Here is a 17262-nt window from a genome sequence, read left to right as displayed (position 1 = left end):
TAGGTAGAGTCTAAACAAAGATATATATAGATATATGTATATATATATACACACACACATATATGTATATATATACACACACATATGTATATCTGTTTGTATATATATGTATACACCTTTGTGTAAACTATACCTATATATATATATTTGATTATGGATCTCTCTCCATCTACTCAAGCACATATGAAGTCAATTCCTCAAGAATAGGTTCTTACGGGACTAAAGACGCAGACCTACTAGAGAATGGACTTGAGGATACGGGGAGGGGGAAGGGTAAGCTGGGACAAAGTGAGAGAGTGGCATGGACATATACACACTACCAAATGTAAAATAGATAGCTAGTGCGAAGCAGCCGCATAGCACAGGGAGATCAGCTCGGTGCTTTGTGACCGCCTGGAGGGGTGGGATAGGGAGGGTGGGAGGGAGGGAGATGCGAGATGGAGGAGATATGGGGATATATGTATATGTATAACTGATTCGCTTCGTCATAAAGCAGAAACTAACACACCATTGTAAAGCAATTATACTCCAATAAAAACGTTAAAAAAAGTGTACAAGGCAAAAGAAAAAAAGAATAGGTCCTTAAAAGGTGTACAAACATTTTAAGTTCATTGTCTGTATGCCTTCTTCATATTCATTTGCATCAACATTTATGTAATTGCTGCCCAGGGCCTGGGAAACCAGGCTACAAAGGCTTTGCCCCTGCACGCCATCAGCTATTGAGCTAAGTGGTGGGTATAGTTACTGTCTGTGAAATTTTGGTGTCCTAGAAATTAAACCTTTGAGTGCCAAGATAATCTAGCATGAATTCAAATTACACAAAGAGCAGGACTCTGCACACTATCTACAGTATGTGGAATATAGTACTTGTAAAAGAAATTATAGGATAAGAAACTGAAAAGGTAGTTTTCATTATCACCCTTGCATGTTAGACAAGGTTATAGTTCAGTTTAATTTGTTTTAGTTTTGCTTTCTTCATCATCTCCATGTAAATTACAATGATAATCTGTTACTTTTGTTCTTGAGTGTTTCTTTGGGGAAGGCAAAGAAGAACTCCCACGCACACCTGAGTCATCTTTAAGTCCACTTCTTCAAGTATGCTTCCAGATTTGTATTGAAAGTAACATCTACCTTCTTTGAACTCCCATATTATTGCTTTGTTACTCACCTGTGGCATTTGTCTTGTTCCAGAATATATGTGACTTTAACTCATGTATTTTCTTTCTCTCCATGACTTGCTTATGTCTTTCTTTGGCCCTCATTTATAGTACATGGACAATGAATTAAAAAATTATACACACACACAGACACATACACACACTAATGATAGGGAGGAAAAGGATGATAACTATGAAGAAGGAGAGAGAAACAGGAGAGAAGAGCCTTTGCAATTCAGACTTCCAGGGCAGCTCCACACACAGTGCTTCAGACACAGAGGAGAGCACGTTGCTGATCTGTTTCTCCACCCCCATGGAAGGCCACCAGCTAAGTGCTAGAGCCTTTCTGGGAAGATCTTTGCTACCTCAGAGTCTGTCGCTCAGGACTGCCAGATGGGCTGGGAGGAAAATAAGAGAATGGAGCCAACACTGGACAAGCTCAGCTAGTAAAAGTCCCCAGGCTCACTGGCCTTAGTCAAGGCCATCCACCCTTGTTCTATATTCACTTTCAACCAATCAACAAGTCCTTACTGAATGCCTGCTACGTACACAGCACTGCTCTGGGGTACTGCATGGGGAATGCTAAGAAGTGTGTCAAGTGCCAGATTACATCGTAACTGAGAAGTCACAAAATACACATACGTATACATACATATTACATTCACCCATGGACACACACACACACATACATACACCATTCATGCTTCCATACATTTAAGACTGACTTGCAATGCAAACAATGTGTGATAGGGATCCAATGAATTGGTCCCATTTCAAGAGCAGTAAGAGCTCAGAAGATGAGAGTACTGTGGCTTCCTCCAAGAGATGGGGATTGAGCTAGAACTTGAAAAATCTGAAAGTTGACAGGAATCAGCACATGCATTTCTTTTACCATCGAGTAGACTAAAAGGAAATAGCTTGGGCTTCCCTGGTGGCACGGTGGTTAAGAATCTGCCTGCCAGTGCAGGGGTCACGGGTTCAAGCCCTGGTCCAGGAAGATCCCACATGCCGCGGAGAAAATAAGCCCCTGCGCCACAACGACTGAGCCTGCGCTCTAGAGCCGGCGAGCCACAAGTACTGAGCCCGCGTGCCACAACTACTGATGCCTGCGCGCCTACAGCCCATGCTCCGCAACAAGAGAAGCCACTGCAATGAGAAGCCCGTGCACTGCAACGAAAGGTAGCCCCTGCTCGCCACAACTAGACAAAGCCCACACGAAGCAACGAAGACCCAATGCAGCCAAAAAAATAAAAAGAAATAACTAAAAAAGCAAATAGCTTTTCCCAGAACTAGCAAGGCTCAAGAATGTCACGTAAGGTTTCCCTCTGAAGGATGCCCGCAGAGAATGTGGCTGCAGGGAGCAGCCCTTGAGGCTTGAGCCCAGGCTGCCTAAGGTAAAGACATCCTTAGCGAGACGCCTGGTTCATGCTTCACCACATGGAGCCACGAACAGCGGTGGTTCTACAAGCTTGCTGCTCATAATGGCCTAATATCTCTGGCAGAATTTAAAGGAAAATCATGCAATTTTACCCTTAATGCCTGGTTACAGCAAAGGGATGCACTGTCCCAGTGTCTGGACTGGGATTTAGTCTGCAAATGATTTGGAACAAACCCAAAGGGTCCATGCTGTCCTGAGATAGGGCAGTGAATGCAAACACTGAATCACTTTTATTGCCACATACAACCACCAGCAGTAGTATATATCCAGGGCTGTCTTTAATTTCCTCCTCCGCTTTCTGAGGCTGGGATTAGATATGCAAATGCCCACCCCCTCAAGTTTTCCTTTTATTTTATCAGCGTAGACACAGAAAAACTTATATCCTAAAGAAACCAACTGTAAGAAGTCATTTTTGAGGCAATCAGGGAATTCAGAATACAAGCGACTGGGTGATGGCGCCAAGGGATTATTATTACCATTCAGGCGCCTGGATGGCACTCTGGTTATGTAGGAAAAAAGACTGTATTTTTTAGAAAGTGCAGATACACATAAAGATACAGGGATGAAAACACAAGTTGCCTTGAGTTTCTTTTAAATCAGCACAGCAAGAAGAGGAGAGTGAGTGGGGAGGGGAGGAAGAGAGAAGGACAGAAAGAAGGAAGGGAGGGAAGAAGGGAGGGAGGGAAGCAGGGAGGGAGGGAGCAAGGAAAGAAGATAGATGAAACAGTTTGGTAAGATCGTGATAAATGCTGAAGCTGGGTGATGGTTTTTATGGGAGTCCCTTCCAGTACTCTTGCCATTGTTCTGTATATTTGAATATTTTCATGATAAAACGTGTTTTTCAAAAGAAATGAGTAAAACCCCTATCACAAGTAACAATTACAATGCAACTAGAGATTATCATCCTAAGTGAAGTAAGTCAGAGAGACAAATACCATATGATATCACTCATATGTGGAATCTAAAATATGACACAAATGAACTTATCTATCAAACAGAAACAGAATCAGGGACATACACAATAGACTGGTGGGACTTCCCTGGTGGCACAGTGGTTGAGAATCTGCCTGCCAATGCAGGGGACACGGGTTTGACCCCTGGTCCAGGAAGATCCCACATGCCCTGGAGCAACTAAGCCCATGCACCACAACTACCGAGCCTGCGCTCTAGAGCCCGCGTGCCACAACTACTGAAGCCCGCATGCCTAGAGCCCATGCTCCGCAACAAGAAAATCCACCGCAGTGAGAAGCCCGTGCACCACAACGAAGAGTAGCCCCCGCTCGCGGCAACTGGAGAAAGCCCGTGCGCAGCAACGAAAACCCAACTCAGCCAAAAATAAATAAAATTAAACAGTAAAAAAAAAAAAGACCGGTGGTTGCCAAGGGGGAAGGTGGGGTGGGACAGGGATGGATTGGGAGTTTGGGATTAGCAGATGCAAGCTAGTATATATAAAATGGATAAACAACAAGGTCCTACTGTATAGCACAGGGAACTATATTCAATATCCTATGATAAACCATAATGGAAAAGAATATGAAAAAGAATGTGTATATATATATATATGTATAACTGAGTCACTCTGCTGTACAGCAGTAATCAACAAAGCATTATAATTCAACTATACTTCAATAAAAATAAACCATTACATAAATCACCCCTTATGTTTATACACAATTAAAGTTAATAGAGTATCTTTCCATACTTCATTCTGACTTCATAAGAATTCCGTGAGATGATTATCTTTATTTTAGCAAATAGTAGTAGTAAGAGTAATAGTTGTTTATAGTTCGGGAAACTAAGGCTCAGGGACAGTAAGGCTTGTCAGTGTCGTGTAGTGAGAATTCAGGGCCAAAGCTCTTGCTATGAGCAGGAAAGTAGAAGTGCCCTAAAACCAGATGCATATGCTGCAACTCCAGAGACTGCTTCCGTTACTCAATTCCTTGCTCTTTCCGATTATTATCATTAGTTATTATTTATTCTTCTTATTATTTTGGGTGGGAGGGGGTGGTTAGGGGCATTGTGTCCCACTTTTTCTGATGAAAAGTGCACACACTATTCTAATGCCACCATACACACGGAACTTTACATTCAAATTCAAGGGGACTCCCAATCCCGCTGACAGCCAGCTGTGGCCTCCAAGTAAGCCCTCCGGATCTGTACCTTGTTCCGCAGGCCCAGTAACTGCAATGAACTGAACCAAGAGCCAGCCTAGAGATTCCCTTCCTATAAACACATCCTAAAACACTGCTTTCATTAAGGCACTCCCCCGGCACAAAACTCTTACAGTTTTCCATGATCCCAAATGCAGACATTCTAACTCCTTCCATAAATTGGACCCCAACCTAACTTTTAAACTTTAGTTCCCACCCAGTACAGAGTTGTCTCCAGGCTCCCCCTCCAGCTCCCTCTCAAGGTCAGCACCTCATATGCATTCATTCTCCTGGCCACCCTGTTTGGGTTGGTGTTCCCTAAGACAAGCTTTACACTTGATCACTCCTGGGGCTGCTCATACTACCTCCCTGAACTGAAGTTCCATGCACGGCCTGCTTAGCATTTACCAAAATTTGACTCACTCTGTGAGGTGTAAGGGAAACCCCACCACCCTGCAAAAAAAGCCAAATCTGCTTCTACCACGGGCTGCTAAGAACAAAGTCTCTTCAACGGTTTGAATCCTGGCCCTCTTCCACTGACCTATGTAACCTTAGGGAAGTCACTGGACCTCTCCGAGCCTCCATTTCTTCCCTTAGGAACTAAAGAGACTGATGGCCCCCTCCTCAGGGGACGGCTATAAGATCGATTAGCCAGGCCCTGGTGCACAGTGAGTACCCACATGGTGTCACCATCCTGAGCAAGCACAGCTCTGTGCCACTCCACAGACTCTCATATCCACTCAGGGGCAGGGGCGACACTCCGTGTCCAGCATCCTCAGTCACAGTGCAGGCCCCTGTGCAGAATGACCGCAGTCAGTCCCGACCCCTTAACTCTAGCATCAGCTAAAGTTATCTGAGCCCTCACCATGGGCCTTATTTGTATTCCTTCATGTAAATTTCACAACACGGTACAGCAGGTACCATCATGATCCCCATCCTACAGATGTGGTACCCGAAGCTCTAAGAGGTCAGCTACCTTGCCCAGGGTCACAGAGTAAGTAAGGTGTGGGGCTTGGAGGTCTGCTTCCATACTGTGGGTCCTCCTACTCCTAGGTGGGCCAGTTTGCCTCCCCAGATTGTGAGAACCTCCAGCACAATGGCCAGGTTGGCTTTCACAGGCCTTCCCACATTGTTGTCCTTTACATGCAGCAGCCAACATAGGTTTATTGCTTGAAGCACATATAGGTACAAGAAGACATGGCAGGGACATTATTTTCACAAGAAAATATCCTCTCTTCATTGCCAACACTCAGATGATAACCATCTTTATCTTCTCTCCTGGGCCCTCATGAAAAATAATTACTAAAAAGATGGAAGGAAATGGGAGGCAACATGGTATGGTCACTTATAAAGATTTTAAAAATTATCTCCATTAATCCTCACAACAACCCCAAGAATTAGGTACTGTTGTTATCTCGATTTTGGAGATAAGGAAACTAAGGCTAAGGGAGAATATGTAACTCAGGTTAGCCAGGTAGCAAGTGGGGAGAAAGCAAGGTTTCTGATGTCAGTAGTTTGGCTCCAGGAAGTGCTATCCTGAGAAGGTAATATCTTGGTCAAAGACAGAGGCCGTCAGATTGTAATCTCTTACCATCTTTTTGAGAGTGAATTGGCCAACCAAACATTTTTTTTTTAATTTATATTTTGGCTGCGTTGGGTCTTCGTTGCTGCACGCGGCCTTTCTCTAGTTGTGGTGAGTGGGGTCTACTCTTTGTTGTGGTGCGTGGGCTTCTCATTGTGGTGGCTTCTCTTGTTGCGGAGCACGGGCTCTAGGCACATGGGCTTCAGTAGTTGTGGCACGTTGGCTCAGTAGTTGTGGCTCACGGGCTTAGTTGCTCCACAGCATGTGGGATCTTCCCAGATTAGGGATCGAACCCATGTCCCCTGCATTGGCAGGCAGATTCTCAACCACTGTGCCACCAGGGAAGTCTCCAACCAAACATTTTAGCTGTTTTCTTACCCATTCTCTGGGAGCATGAGGCAGGGGGTAGTTATCTATTAGGCATAGTACATGAGGTGACTAGGGTCCATGATACAATTGGGGCCCATGAACGTAGTTTAATTTCTGATATAAAATAGGGTTAATGAGAATGGTGGTCGTGCAGGTAAAATTAAGATACTTCACAAACATTGTCAAGCATAGGGTCCATTTTTAGAAGCTAGTCTTAATATTTAGAATATTAACACATCCTGAAGCATCCACAAAACACTCCTTGTAGGAAGAATCTCAGGGCCCTCAATCTGGTCTGGCTCTCTGTATTTGACAATAAATAAATTTTATTTATTCCACAGCAAGAGCTCAGGAAGATATTTCTAGAAAAGGGAGGTTTAGAGGAAAAGGGGAGGAGGCAGCAGCAGGAAAGGGAGGAATTCGACCAGGTCCACAGCACTCGCCCAGCACAGGGAACAAGTAGGCTTTTGAAGAAGGTCTATAGCCAGACGCATCGCAGAAGTTGCATTATCCATAGTCAAAACCAGGACAAAGAGGAGCCCTTGCACTTTATGCATTCTCAGATGCTCTAAGCACTGTGCAGGTTTCAACTTCTGCAATCTCATGTGGATTCATTACTAAAAATCTACAGGCCATGGACTTTCTTAAGGGGTGTGCTAGGTTGGTTTGTACCCCTGTAGTGTATCTGAGCACCCCGCATACTCATAACAAGCTCCTGTTCCCGGAGACCCGGGGAGTATGGTGGACTCTAACTTTAGCCTCATTGCAAAAATTCAGAGCAAGCAAACTCCTAGCTAATAATACGGTCGACCCTTCAAATACACGGCTTTTGAACTTGCAGGTCCACTTAAACACAGGTTTTTGGTGTTTTTTTAAAAAAATTTCAATAAATATACAGGCGGCCCTCCATAGCCATGGGTTTCGCATCAGCAGATGCGGAGGGCCGACTCTGGGACTTGAGCATCCGCCGATTTTGGTATCCGCGGCGGGTCCTGGAACCAATCCCCCGCAGATACCGAGGGGCGACCGTATTACTTTGATTACTGTTCCCTTCTTGGTACTGGCTGCCGGATATGGAGGGCTCGGTCAAGAGATAGTCCCCAAACGCTTCTCCAAGGTCTACGGAGCTTGGGTGAGGTCTCTCTCTTACCCTCCACAAAACGGGCACAGCCCCTTGGTCTGGGAAGGCGCCCGACCAAGTGCGGAGTACTTAGTCAGCTAGGTTGCAACCTGGAACCCGGAGTTCTGCTCTCACGCATGCTCCCTGCCAGCGCCTGGGCGGCGCGCAACATCCTCCGCACCCTGCCCGCGCCCCCTTAGACGGCCCCTAGATGGCCGACGCCCTGCCGCATGCGCACATCAGCTAACCCAACCCCCAGCAGGCTGTGGTAAACCCACAGCGGGCGTCATACCAGAATCTCTGAAACCGGACCAGCCGCCAGAGGAGCCTTAACGTGCCAGATCGTGGGCCACCGCTCTAGCCTTGAGTCGTGAGCCGGGGGTCTCAGGAGATCCGGAGCAGCCTCTGCTGAAGCTCACAGCCTCCTCGACAGCAGTCGGGACATGGAGCGTCAGCCGCAGAGCAGCCACGATGCCTATGACGTCACGTTTGCAGCCATTGCCCGCTTCTTCAAGCTGGGGGTCGAAGAGGAGCGGGAAGAAGCGAAAGGTCAGTGGCGGGTGGGGCACTCGCTTTAACGGATTCCAGGAAAGGTACTTTCCCAGGGCGAGGCGAACGGCAGGACCCCCCTCGGACGCAGGCCCTCCCCAGAGCCGGGCTCACTCGACGGCCTGATCTTTCTCTTTGGGTTTCCTCCCTTGCAGAGGTGAAGCCCGCGGAGATGTCGCCTCCCGGAGAGGGGGGAGAGGAGCAGAAGGCTCAGTCCGAACCGGAGCAGGGAGCAGCCGCGGAAGGGAAAGAGGCGGGAGACGAAGGAGAAGGAAAGGAAGGCTGCGAGGTCAGCGTCGGAGCCGCCGGCCCCGCGGACGGTGGTGAAGGCGGAGAGCAGGGCGGCGAGGAGCAGCCCCCGCGGGCCGCCGTCGAGGGTCCCGAGGCCGCAGACGGGCAGCGGCGGGGCCCCCGCGCCAGGTTCACGCACGTGCAGGTGCAGGACCTGGAGCGCGTTTTCCAGTACACTCAGTACCCCAGCGCGCGCATGCGGTAAGCAGGCGTCTCGGGTGACGCGGGCTGCCGCGCGGGTGGCAGGCGGCGCTCTCGCGAGTCCCTCTCCTCGGCTCCGGATCTGAAAGCCCCAAGGCCTGGCGGCGGCCCGGCCCTTCCGACGCACTCGGGGCCTAGGACGGGGGCGGGGGCTCTGCCTGGTGGGAATCGAGGTCGATATTTCCGTGCGGTGTTTGAATAAGTCACGTTGGGGAGCTTTGTGGGCCGCCGGTTCACATAAATAATGAGTCGCCCGAGACGTGGTGGAGCAAATGCAGAGTTGGAATCTACTTTTATCTGAAATTTCGATCATCAGTTATTCATGGATTATATTTACATTGATATTTGTATTTTAAAGTAGTGGTTTTGAAAATTATTTATCTTGACTAGTGATTTTTCTGCATTCCCTTAAATTTTGCTCTTGTGAGAAAACTGTCTCTAAAGAAGCCTCAAGCTACAGATTACAGAATAGTGTACTAGGTCGGCACTGGGGAGTTGGTGATAAAATTTTTTTTAAAAATAAGCTGAACCAGCGAATGAACAGCATTTTGTGCCGTCCTTTCATATCTACTAGGACGTACTCCAACCTGTTCATCACTGATAGATTGGTCCAGCAAGCGAGCTATTTTAAGGTCTAATTTAATCATAAAATGGGCAAGAGCAATGATTGAAAGTTAGTAAAGATATTTTGTCAGAGATTTTTATTCATTTTTGAAGTTGGTAACACTAAAAGAAACTGGATTAGAATTTCATGTGTTTTGGGGAACTGTGCCTCCTTTACTAATGAGACTTGGCTTTCCTTAAATGCTTTGTCAACTTATTTTCACTGTATAACCTGAAAATGTGTGAGTTTTCGTACTGCAGAAATTGGTTCTTAAAATAAGTGACTGACATTTTCCAGAAAAGAAATTTTTTTAAAGGATGAAATAGCATCCTATATTCAGTTTCTTCCGCAACCCCCAATGCTGAACACTTCCAATTTTCTCCCCTCAGACAGGAGCTTACAAGGTGCATGGGTGTGACTGAAGACAAAGTGAAGGTCAGTAAACCTGAAAAAAGCACCTTGGCAGTGCAGCCAATCTAAAACCTGGTTTGGGACTTGGACACCTTTGTCCTGGACATTCTCATGTCAGTTTGTTTTTGTAGCTGTTTCCACGTTTGGGAAATAAGGGTTGAACTTTGGGGTCTCGGTTGGAGGTAAATGGGAAAAGTAAACCCCAGGTTTTGGAAATTGCCCATAACCAGAAGATTTTAATTTCCTAAAAGAAAAAAAACCTACCATAGTATATTATTCCTTGTATATACAGGTGAATATATAAATATATATATATATGTATATACCTTTGTATAAACTATACCTATATAAACATATATGTCTCTCAATTCTACACACACACGTTCAATTCCTTCTAACACTGGCGTCCTTTAGGTACCACTTCTGTGTGGAGTCACACTGAGGTTAAGTCTGAAGTGGCAATTATTCAAATTAATGCACCGAGGAGCCCAACTATATTAAATTATTTAAAACCAGGCATAAATGCTTTGCATAAGGAGTGAATATATGAATACTTAGGCATCGGAGTGAGGGGATAATTCACACTCAGAACACAACAGACGAGCAACTGATGTATGTTTCGTTACGCTGACGCTGATGCAGAGGGGAGAGCGTAGAGTCCAAGTCTGCTCCTCCCGCAGCTGTTCTTTTGTTATCTTTTCCACAGAGAGTGGTTTCTTGCTTTCAGAACAAAATAAGATGCTCTCAGAACTTTGGTTAGCGAAGCAAACACTTTTAGGACTTTAGAATCTTTTAGAACTTTTGTAAAACACCATTTTGTCAGCGGATGAAGGAGGCACTTGAATGTCGAACACTTTCCAGAGGCGAGGGCCCGGGCTGGGTGGCACAGCTCATAGGCTTTGGGTCCCCGAGCTGTCCCACTGGAGGCAGCTCGCTGCCTAGGGCAGGGCTTGAGCTGCTGCCAGTGTGCTGAGGGGCAGGTCTGGCTTCCTTGCCCTGACGCCCGGGGTGCCCTTCTTCTCCAGCACCCACTCAGGGCTCTTCCTCGCCACCCCCGCCTCACAATCCTGCACGGGACCCTGTGCAGGAGACACAGCTGGGGGCTGAGGGCTGGAGCGGCCTGGCTGGCGCCCAGGTCAGTCCAGGCGGGGAAAACGGTGAGCTTCCCCCCAACTGAGGTGGCCTCAGAAGCCCTTGTACAACAGCCTCCGTGCCTGGACCCCGTTCCAGGTGACATCCGCTGGGAACAAGCAGGTGCGTCTAGGAGGGCAGGAGGTGAGAGGCCCCCTCACTGGCGGGTGTCTGTACAGTAGGTGGTCACTTGTTGGGGGTGCATACGTCCTTGCCTGGGGACAGCCTAGGCCAGGATCAGCCCATGAGAGCCTGGCAGTGTCCTGGGAAAGAAAGCCAGAGGCCCCGTGCCCAGTGCTGCCACGTAAGGCCCAGCCTGGTGTAGACCAAGTAGGGGCTCCCAGCAACTACAAACGTCTGAGGTAGGAAAACAAGGGTGCCCAGCTCATGGCAGCCCCGACAGGGATCCCCCAGGGCTGATCTGCGCTTCCAGCCCAAGGGCTGAGGAGAAGAGGTCCCCTCCCCCCGACACACACAGCCCCATGGGAGAGAGGCCCTCTCCTGCTGGAGTTTCTAAGTGTTTGGTAAAGTAGTGGAGAGAGTGGCAGCCCTAAATCCTCATTTTCTGGAATTCTTTGCTATGCCAGCCTGAAAGCGTTGCTAACATAGTAGGTTTTGCATTATAGTGGAGGTGGGAGGGCGAGTTGCAACCTTTGACATATGTCTAAAGAACAAAACAAACTGAAACAACAATTTCAAACAAAGTTCCACCGACCTGAGAAAGGTGGAAGTTAGGCAAGAGTTATACAGAGTGGAACGTACGCCGTGAGGATTCCTCACACGTTCAAAGTTTTGAGACTACCGAATGCATTCGTGAATAGTCTCTTGAGGAATTTCTGACACCTGAGGCTTTTCTTCCTTTTCGTGGTACTGTTACGAAGAGATGGGGTGTGTGGAATTTGTTGGCAGTGGAGGATGACTCTTAGTTCAGGCAGGATTCTTACCTGTGGTAAGGTGAAATACATATGCTCTTCCAGTGATGACTAGTTTGTGAGTCAAAGGATCAGGAGTGATTATTTGAGACTATAGAAAAGCCTAAGTTAAATCCAAGGAGTATTTGTGGGGGGAAAGAAGAAGAAAAGAAAGAAAGAGAGAAACAGAAGAATCAGGACGGGTTCACTAGCTTTGCTGCAGAGAGCGTGTGTGATGGACACGGGCTGCAGAGCTGGTGGTAGGGTCTGGAAAGCAGTGCTGGCGGCCTAAGGCCACGGGCTGGGCTCACAGTCAGGTCTGGCCAGGGCTTGGGAGGCGCAGGCCTCTGCTTTCTCAAGCAGGCAAAGCAAGCTCAGAGGAAAAGAGAAACTGAAGTTTTGGTGGCTTGCTTCTCCTGGGTTTACGTAGTGGTCTCTTAATGGAGTTCTGAAGGGAAAAGGAGCAACAAGAAACAAATGAAGAAGACGGGAGAATGTTTTCATCTGTTTCCAAACTCTACAGCATGAGCGTCCCAAAGAAACATTTAATGGACACCCCCCCTTGGTTTGCAAGGACAGTAGGAGCTGTTTTATGAAACCAGTATTGGAAATATGGAAGTAGTGTCAGCCTGAACCTCACATAGCCAGCTTTGCACATTGCCTATATTTATGCAGATTTGACCATTGGTACGCTCGAACCCCCCAAAATGAGCTCTATTACACTGGCTTTTCTCGACTACATATTCATGCAGCAGAAGGACCCAAATACTAAGATGGGAGAGGGAAGATGGGGCGACAGAGAGAGGAGGCCCTTGGTCTCATGTAAAATTTGCCGAGTGGAAACATCCAAAAATACTAAATATGGCACAATTCCATTAACTGAGATGCTGAGGGAGCAGTGGAGTCCACAGGACAGGTTTTACTTTCAGTTGTTAATAGTTGGCAGATATTTAGGGGGGAGCCATTTTGTGACCCCTCACTCACGTGGTTGTCGGCTGTCCTCCTAAAATGCAGGTTGCACCCTCTTGACTTAAGCATAAGGGACAGGATGGGGATCTCCTGGTTGATTAGCAGCTCCTAGAGGGCGCAACCTTGCTGGGCACCAGAGGCTCTGCTCCAAGGCCCTGCAACTGTAGCCAGAGCGGAGTGAGCTGACCTGGTCCTGAGCCCAGGAAGGTTTGGAGGGTGGGGCAGGTTGGAGAGTGCAGAATTGACAGAGGTGACAATGGTATGCCTCTTTCCCCCCAAACTCTTGTCTGGGCAAAGATTTTAAGAGTTTTAGTAAATTTGGGCTGAGTTCGTCTAAGCATTCGTTACCCCTATAGTCTAATATTAAGGCAGTGTCCAGGGCTTCAGTTCCGCCGGTGTCCAGCAAGACAAGCCACAAAGTCCCTGGGCCCCCCATGACCAAACCTCCCTCACAATACCATCTCCTTCTTTATAACCATCCCAAGGTTCCAGAGGATGAATGACCCTTTTTAGTCATCCTTGGGGAAAGCTTTTGTTTAAAAATCCAACCCACTCCTATTGATTATTTACTGTAACCAAAGATGGGTTTTTCAAAATGGGGACCGTTCCCCTCAGTATGATTTTAAAAGGCACCCACTTTTTCCTATGCTCAACTTCCCCCATAACTAAGGTGACACCTGCCCAATGAGTAGGGATTAGTGGCAGCTGGAGCTGACGGTCAGTTGTCAGGACGCAGACCTCCCAGGCACAGTAATAACAGCAGGGACAGAGTGCAGTTGGTCAGCTCCACCTGCGTGTAAGAGTGGGGGAAATAATAGAAAAGGTGGGAGGGGAGAGACAAAGCCATATGCCAATCCAGAGCCTGGCACATAGTCGGTGCTCGCTCTTGCGGGGGAGGGCGGCTGAAGGGAGCGCCTTCAGCTACATATCCTAAGATACTTTAGCAAGAAGGAAATAGCTTCTCCTGATGCACTTTCAAATCTTCAAGGCACCGAGAGCTCCCTGATGCAATTTTTCATGTCTGACATGAAATGCTCAATATACTAATCAATCCCTTTTTCTCTCTGCTTGAAGGCTTGGTTTAAGAGTAAAAGGGCCAAGTGGAGGAGACATCAGAGGGCACTAATGCTCAGAAACGTGCCCCCCGTGCCCCCTGTTGTCGTCACCTTCTGTGAGCCCTTCCCTGCCGTCTCGCGTCAGGAGCTGAATTCGTTATGCGATCTTCTGGAGCCACTGCTGATGGACCTGTCCCTGCTGCCCAGACCGCCCGTGCCACCAATGCCGCCCATGCCGCCCGTGCCACCCATGCCGCCCATACAGCTTATGTGGCCTGTGCACCCCATGCCACCAATGCCACCCGTGCAACCCATGCCACCCGTGCAGCTCTTGTGGCCCGTACACCCCATGCCAGCAATGCCGCCCGTGCCGCCCATGCTGCCCGAGCCGCCCCTGTGGTACGTGCAACCCATTCTACACATGACGCCCATGCAGCCGTTTCCTCCTATGCTGTTGCTTTCTCCACCCAGGCTTCTTCCACACTTGTTTCCCTGTAGGTGCCCTCATGCGGCATGGCCTGGTCCCTAACCATCGGTGATCCTACGGGAGCCCTAGTTTCCTCTTAAATGGTGTCCATGACAGTTTTTTCCAAAGGGCCTTTGAGCCAGTTTCAAATTCTGCATACCTCACCACCAAGAGCAGTTCCCCAAATGCCTGCCAAGTATATTAAATAGAAGTAGAGACCTTGACCCACTGTTTTAGGGCATGTTTTGTATTTTCAATAAAGTTGTGAGTCCTCTGCATATTTGTTCTCTGTGTCACATGGGGTTAGTAAATTTGATGGAAATGGCTAAGCCAACTCCATTCAGACCGAATGCCCAGGAGGCCTCCTTTCATGCAGTAACAGCCCTGAGTCACCATCATAGGCCATGCACATCTCAGAAGTTTGCCAGGTGCCCGTGAGGGGTTTACACAGACCCACCTGTTCTCTTCCACCCTCTCCCCCAGCACCCATGCTCCCTGCACGCTGCCCCATTGGGACCACCTAGATGTGCAAGACGGGTGGTGTGAGTCTCGAATGGGAGAACAGTGTGTTTCAAAGCAGGCCTGAGGCCCATTCATGGTGACCAGGTCAGGTACAAGGAGGACTCCAAGGGACACTTCTGCAGTGACTACTCATAGGGCTCTATGGAGGAGAGGGAGCGGGGCACCGTCGGCTTCTCTCCCAGTTCTGTTCACCGCCTTCTCTGTTGTGGAGGGCACGTGGGGACAGAAACCACGCTAGCGGAGGGGGAGGGGCCTACCTCTGCGAAGGTAACACAAGAGGAGACTGTCCAGGCCCGCATGCGGCTCTTCTCACCCCCTCTCCCCCACCCCCAGATGCGGAAAGCATATCATAGCTCCTTCCGCAGCTCAGAGCTGACGGATGATGTGGCCTTCAAGTGTATTTTGTCACCTTCAACATCCTTGGGAGAACTCTGGTTCCAGCTAATTCAACACTGAAAGGGAGCCTCTTGGGTGAGTGTTGCCTGAAGCCAGGAGGTGGTGGTCCCTGAGCACTGATCCAGGATAATCACTTTATTTAAAAGAAGCAGGTAGGGCTTCCTTGGTGACGCAGTGGTTAAGAGTCTGCCTGTGGGAAGATCCCACATGCCGCGGAGCAACTAAGCCCGTGCGCCACAACTACTGAGCCTGTGTGCCACAACTACTGAAGGCCGCACACCTAGAGCCCATGCTCCACCACAAGAGCAGCCACTGCAGAGAGAAGCGCCGCAACTACAGAAAGCCCGTGCAAGCCACAAAGACCCAACACAGCCAATAATAAAATAAATTCATTTTAAAAATAAAAATAAATAAAAGCAGCAGGTATGGGAACATATGTATATGAAAAACGGAATCACTTTGTTATAAAGCAGAAACTAACACACCATTGTAAGGCAATTATACTCCAATAAAGATGTTAAAAAAATAAAAATGAAAAATAAAATAAGAGCAGCAGGTAGATCTTACGTTTGTTCACGGGGCCTTCTTCCAATGGAACTGCCAGGTAGAAAACACACACGCACACACACAGATACTACACAGGTGTGCACCCTATAGCACATGTCTGTGATAGAAGCACAAACATACGCAGAAAATACCCGGAACACAAGCAGAATTGGCTTGTGTTATTAAAATAACCCTTCTGAAATGTATCTAGTGGCCTGTTGTCCTTGCCTTTGGTTATTTCAAGTTCGATGCTGAGAAAGAACGTGTGTCCTTGTAGCCAACTTTGGGACCTGCTGGGTGGGAAGACTTGCCGTGTTGCCTTCAGATGTTGTCTCTTTACCTGATGCTTCAGATGCTTTAGCAGCCTTTTCAAGCTGTCCCTCACTCTGGGCTGCCTTTTCTAAGTCCTTGGGATAGTTAAGCTGGTATTCCAGATAGCTTATGTTCCTGGTCTGTTGATCCAGGAACGTTTTCATGAAGCGTGAGAGTTTGGTTTCTGTATTTTTAGAAGCCGAGGCCTTCAGGGGTTGCAGGAGGTTGTTTAATGCGTTCTCCAACTGCGGAGCAGACTCTACGGCTTGTTTGCCAGTTCCCTTGTGTTGTGTGGCCATTTTAACAATATTATAAGTGTCTGCTTATTTAGGCTATATTTACACCAGTTGGATAGGTACCTTTGAGCTAACGGGTCCCGGTCTGCTGTGAAGAAGTAAACAATATAGAAGCAATATACAGAGTTTATCTTTGGCTCACTTGTATTACACCATAAAGAATCATGTAACAGTATGCTCTATCTAGAAATAGATTATAGCTAGTTAGGAGAAATGATAGTATCATTTTAATTCCTAACAGTAACCATGCGTTATAGGTACTTGGGTGATGATTAAATCATGAGTACAAGCAGCCACCTGTCCAAATCTGTTTTGGCTCCTTACAAAGCGATAGCTTAGATTTGTTTGTGGCCCACTATCTACAAAGTGTATTCGAGAAGCTGAATTAGCTTTTTTTTATTACATAATTAATTCATCAGTACAGCTTATTTGAAAAGTTTGATAATACACAGAAAAACCCCAAAGTTCCACTTCTCCAAACCCCAACACCCAGAAGAGGCAGAGGCAAGCCTGCAACCCTACGCTTGGGTTTTCTGCTCCCCTACTGATTTAAGCAAGTGAGTGTTTTGTTTTGGTTTGGTTTCGTTTTCTGGCCACACCGTGCAGCTTGCGGGATCTTAGTTTCCCGACCAGGGATTGATCCAGGGCCCCTGGCAGTGAAAGCGCCGAGTCCTAACCACTGGACCGCCAGGGAATTCCCAGCAAATGGCTTTAAACACCTGAGACTCAACTTCCTCATCTGTGGAACGAGAAAAATAGTTTCTATCGCATGTTGGCTATTTTATA

The 17262-nt window shown here is 47.6% G+C and overlaps 1 protein-coding gene and 1 non-coding gene across 3 annotated transcripts in view; both read right to left on the bottom strand.

The window, feature by feature from the left end:
• Positions 1–17262, bottom strand: part of LOC125963032 (homeobox protein ESX1-like) — a 34190-nt gene that overhangs the window by 1203 nt on the left and 15725 nt on the right. Inside the window, exon 1 of one of the 2 annotated variants that reach the window (XR_007474787.1) lies at positions 8109–8359. The exons of the other annotated variant lie outside the window; for it this stretch is intronic. The gene's annotated coding sequence lies outside the window, so the exon portion shown is untranslated. Of the gene's footprint in view, positions 1–8108; positions 8360–17262 lie in introns of those variants that run through there. 2 annotated transcript variants of the gene reach the window in all.
• Positions 11355–11499, bottom strand: LOC125963165 (small Cajal body-specific RNA 20). Its single transcript, XR_007474994.1, has one exon. It is a non-coding gene; the product is annotated as a small Cajal body-specific RNA 20 (non-coding RNA).

Source organism: Orcinus orca, chromosome X (genome assembly GCF_937001465.1).
Source record: "Orcinus orca chromosome X, mOrcOrc1.1, whole genome shotgun sequence".
Taxonomy (NCBI): Eukaryota; Metazoa; Chordata; class Mammalia; order Artiodactyla; family Delphinidae; genus Orcinus; species Orcinus orca.
The sequence above is the reverse complement of the archived record's forward strand: the minus strand, read 5'-3'. Positions and strand labels throughout refer to the sequence as shown.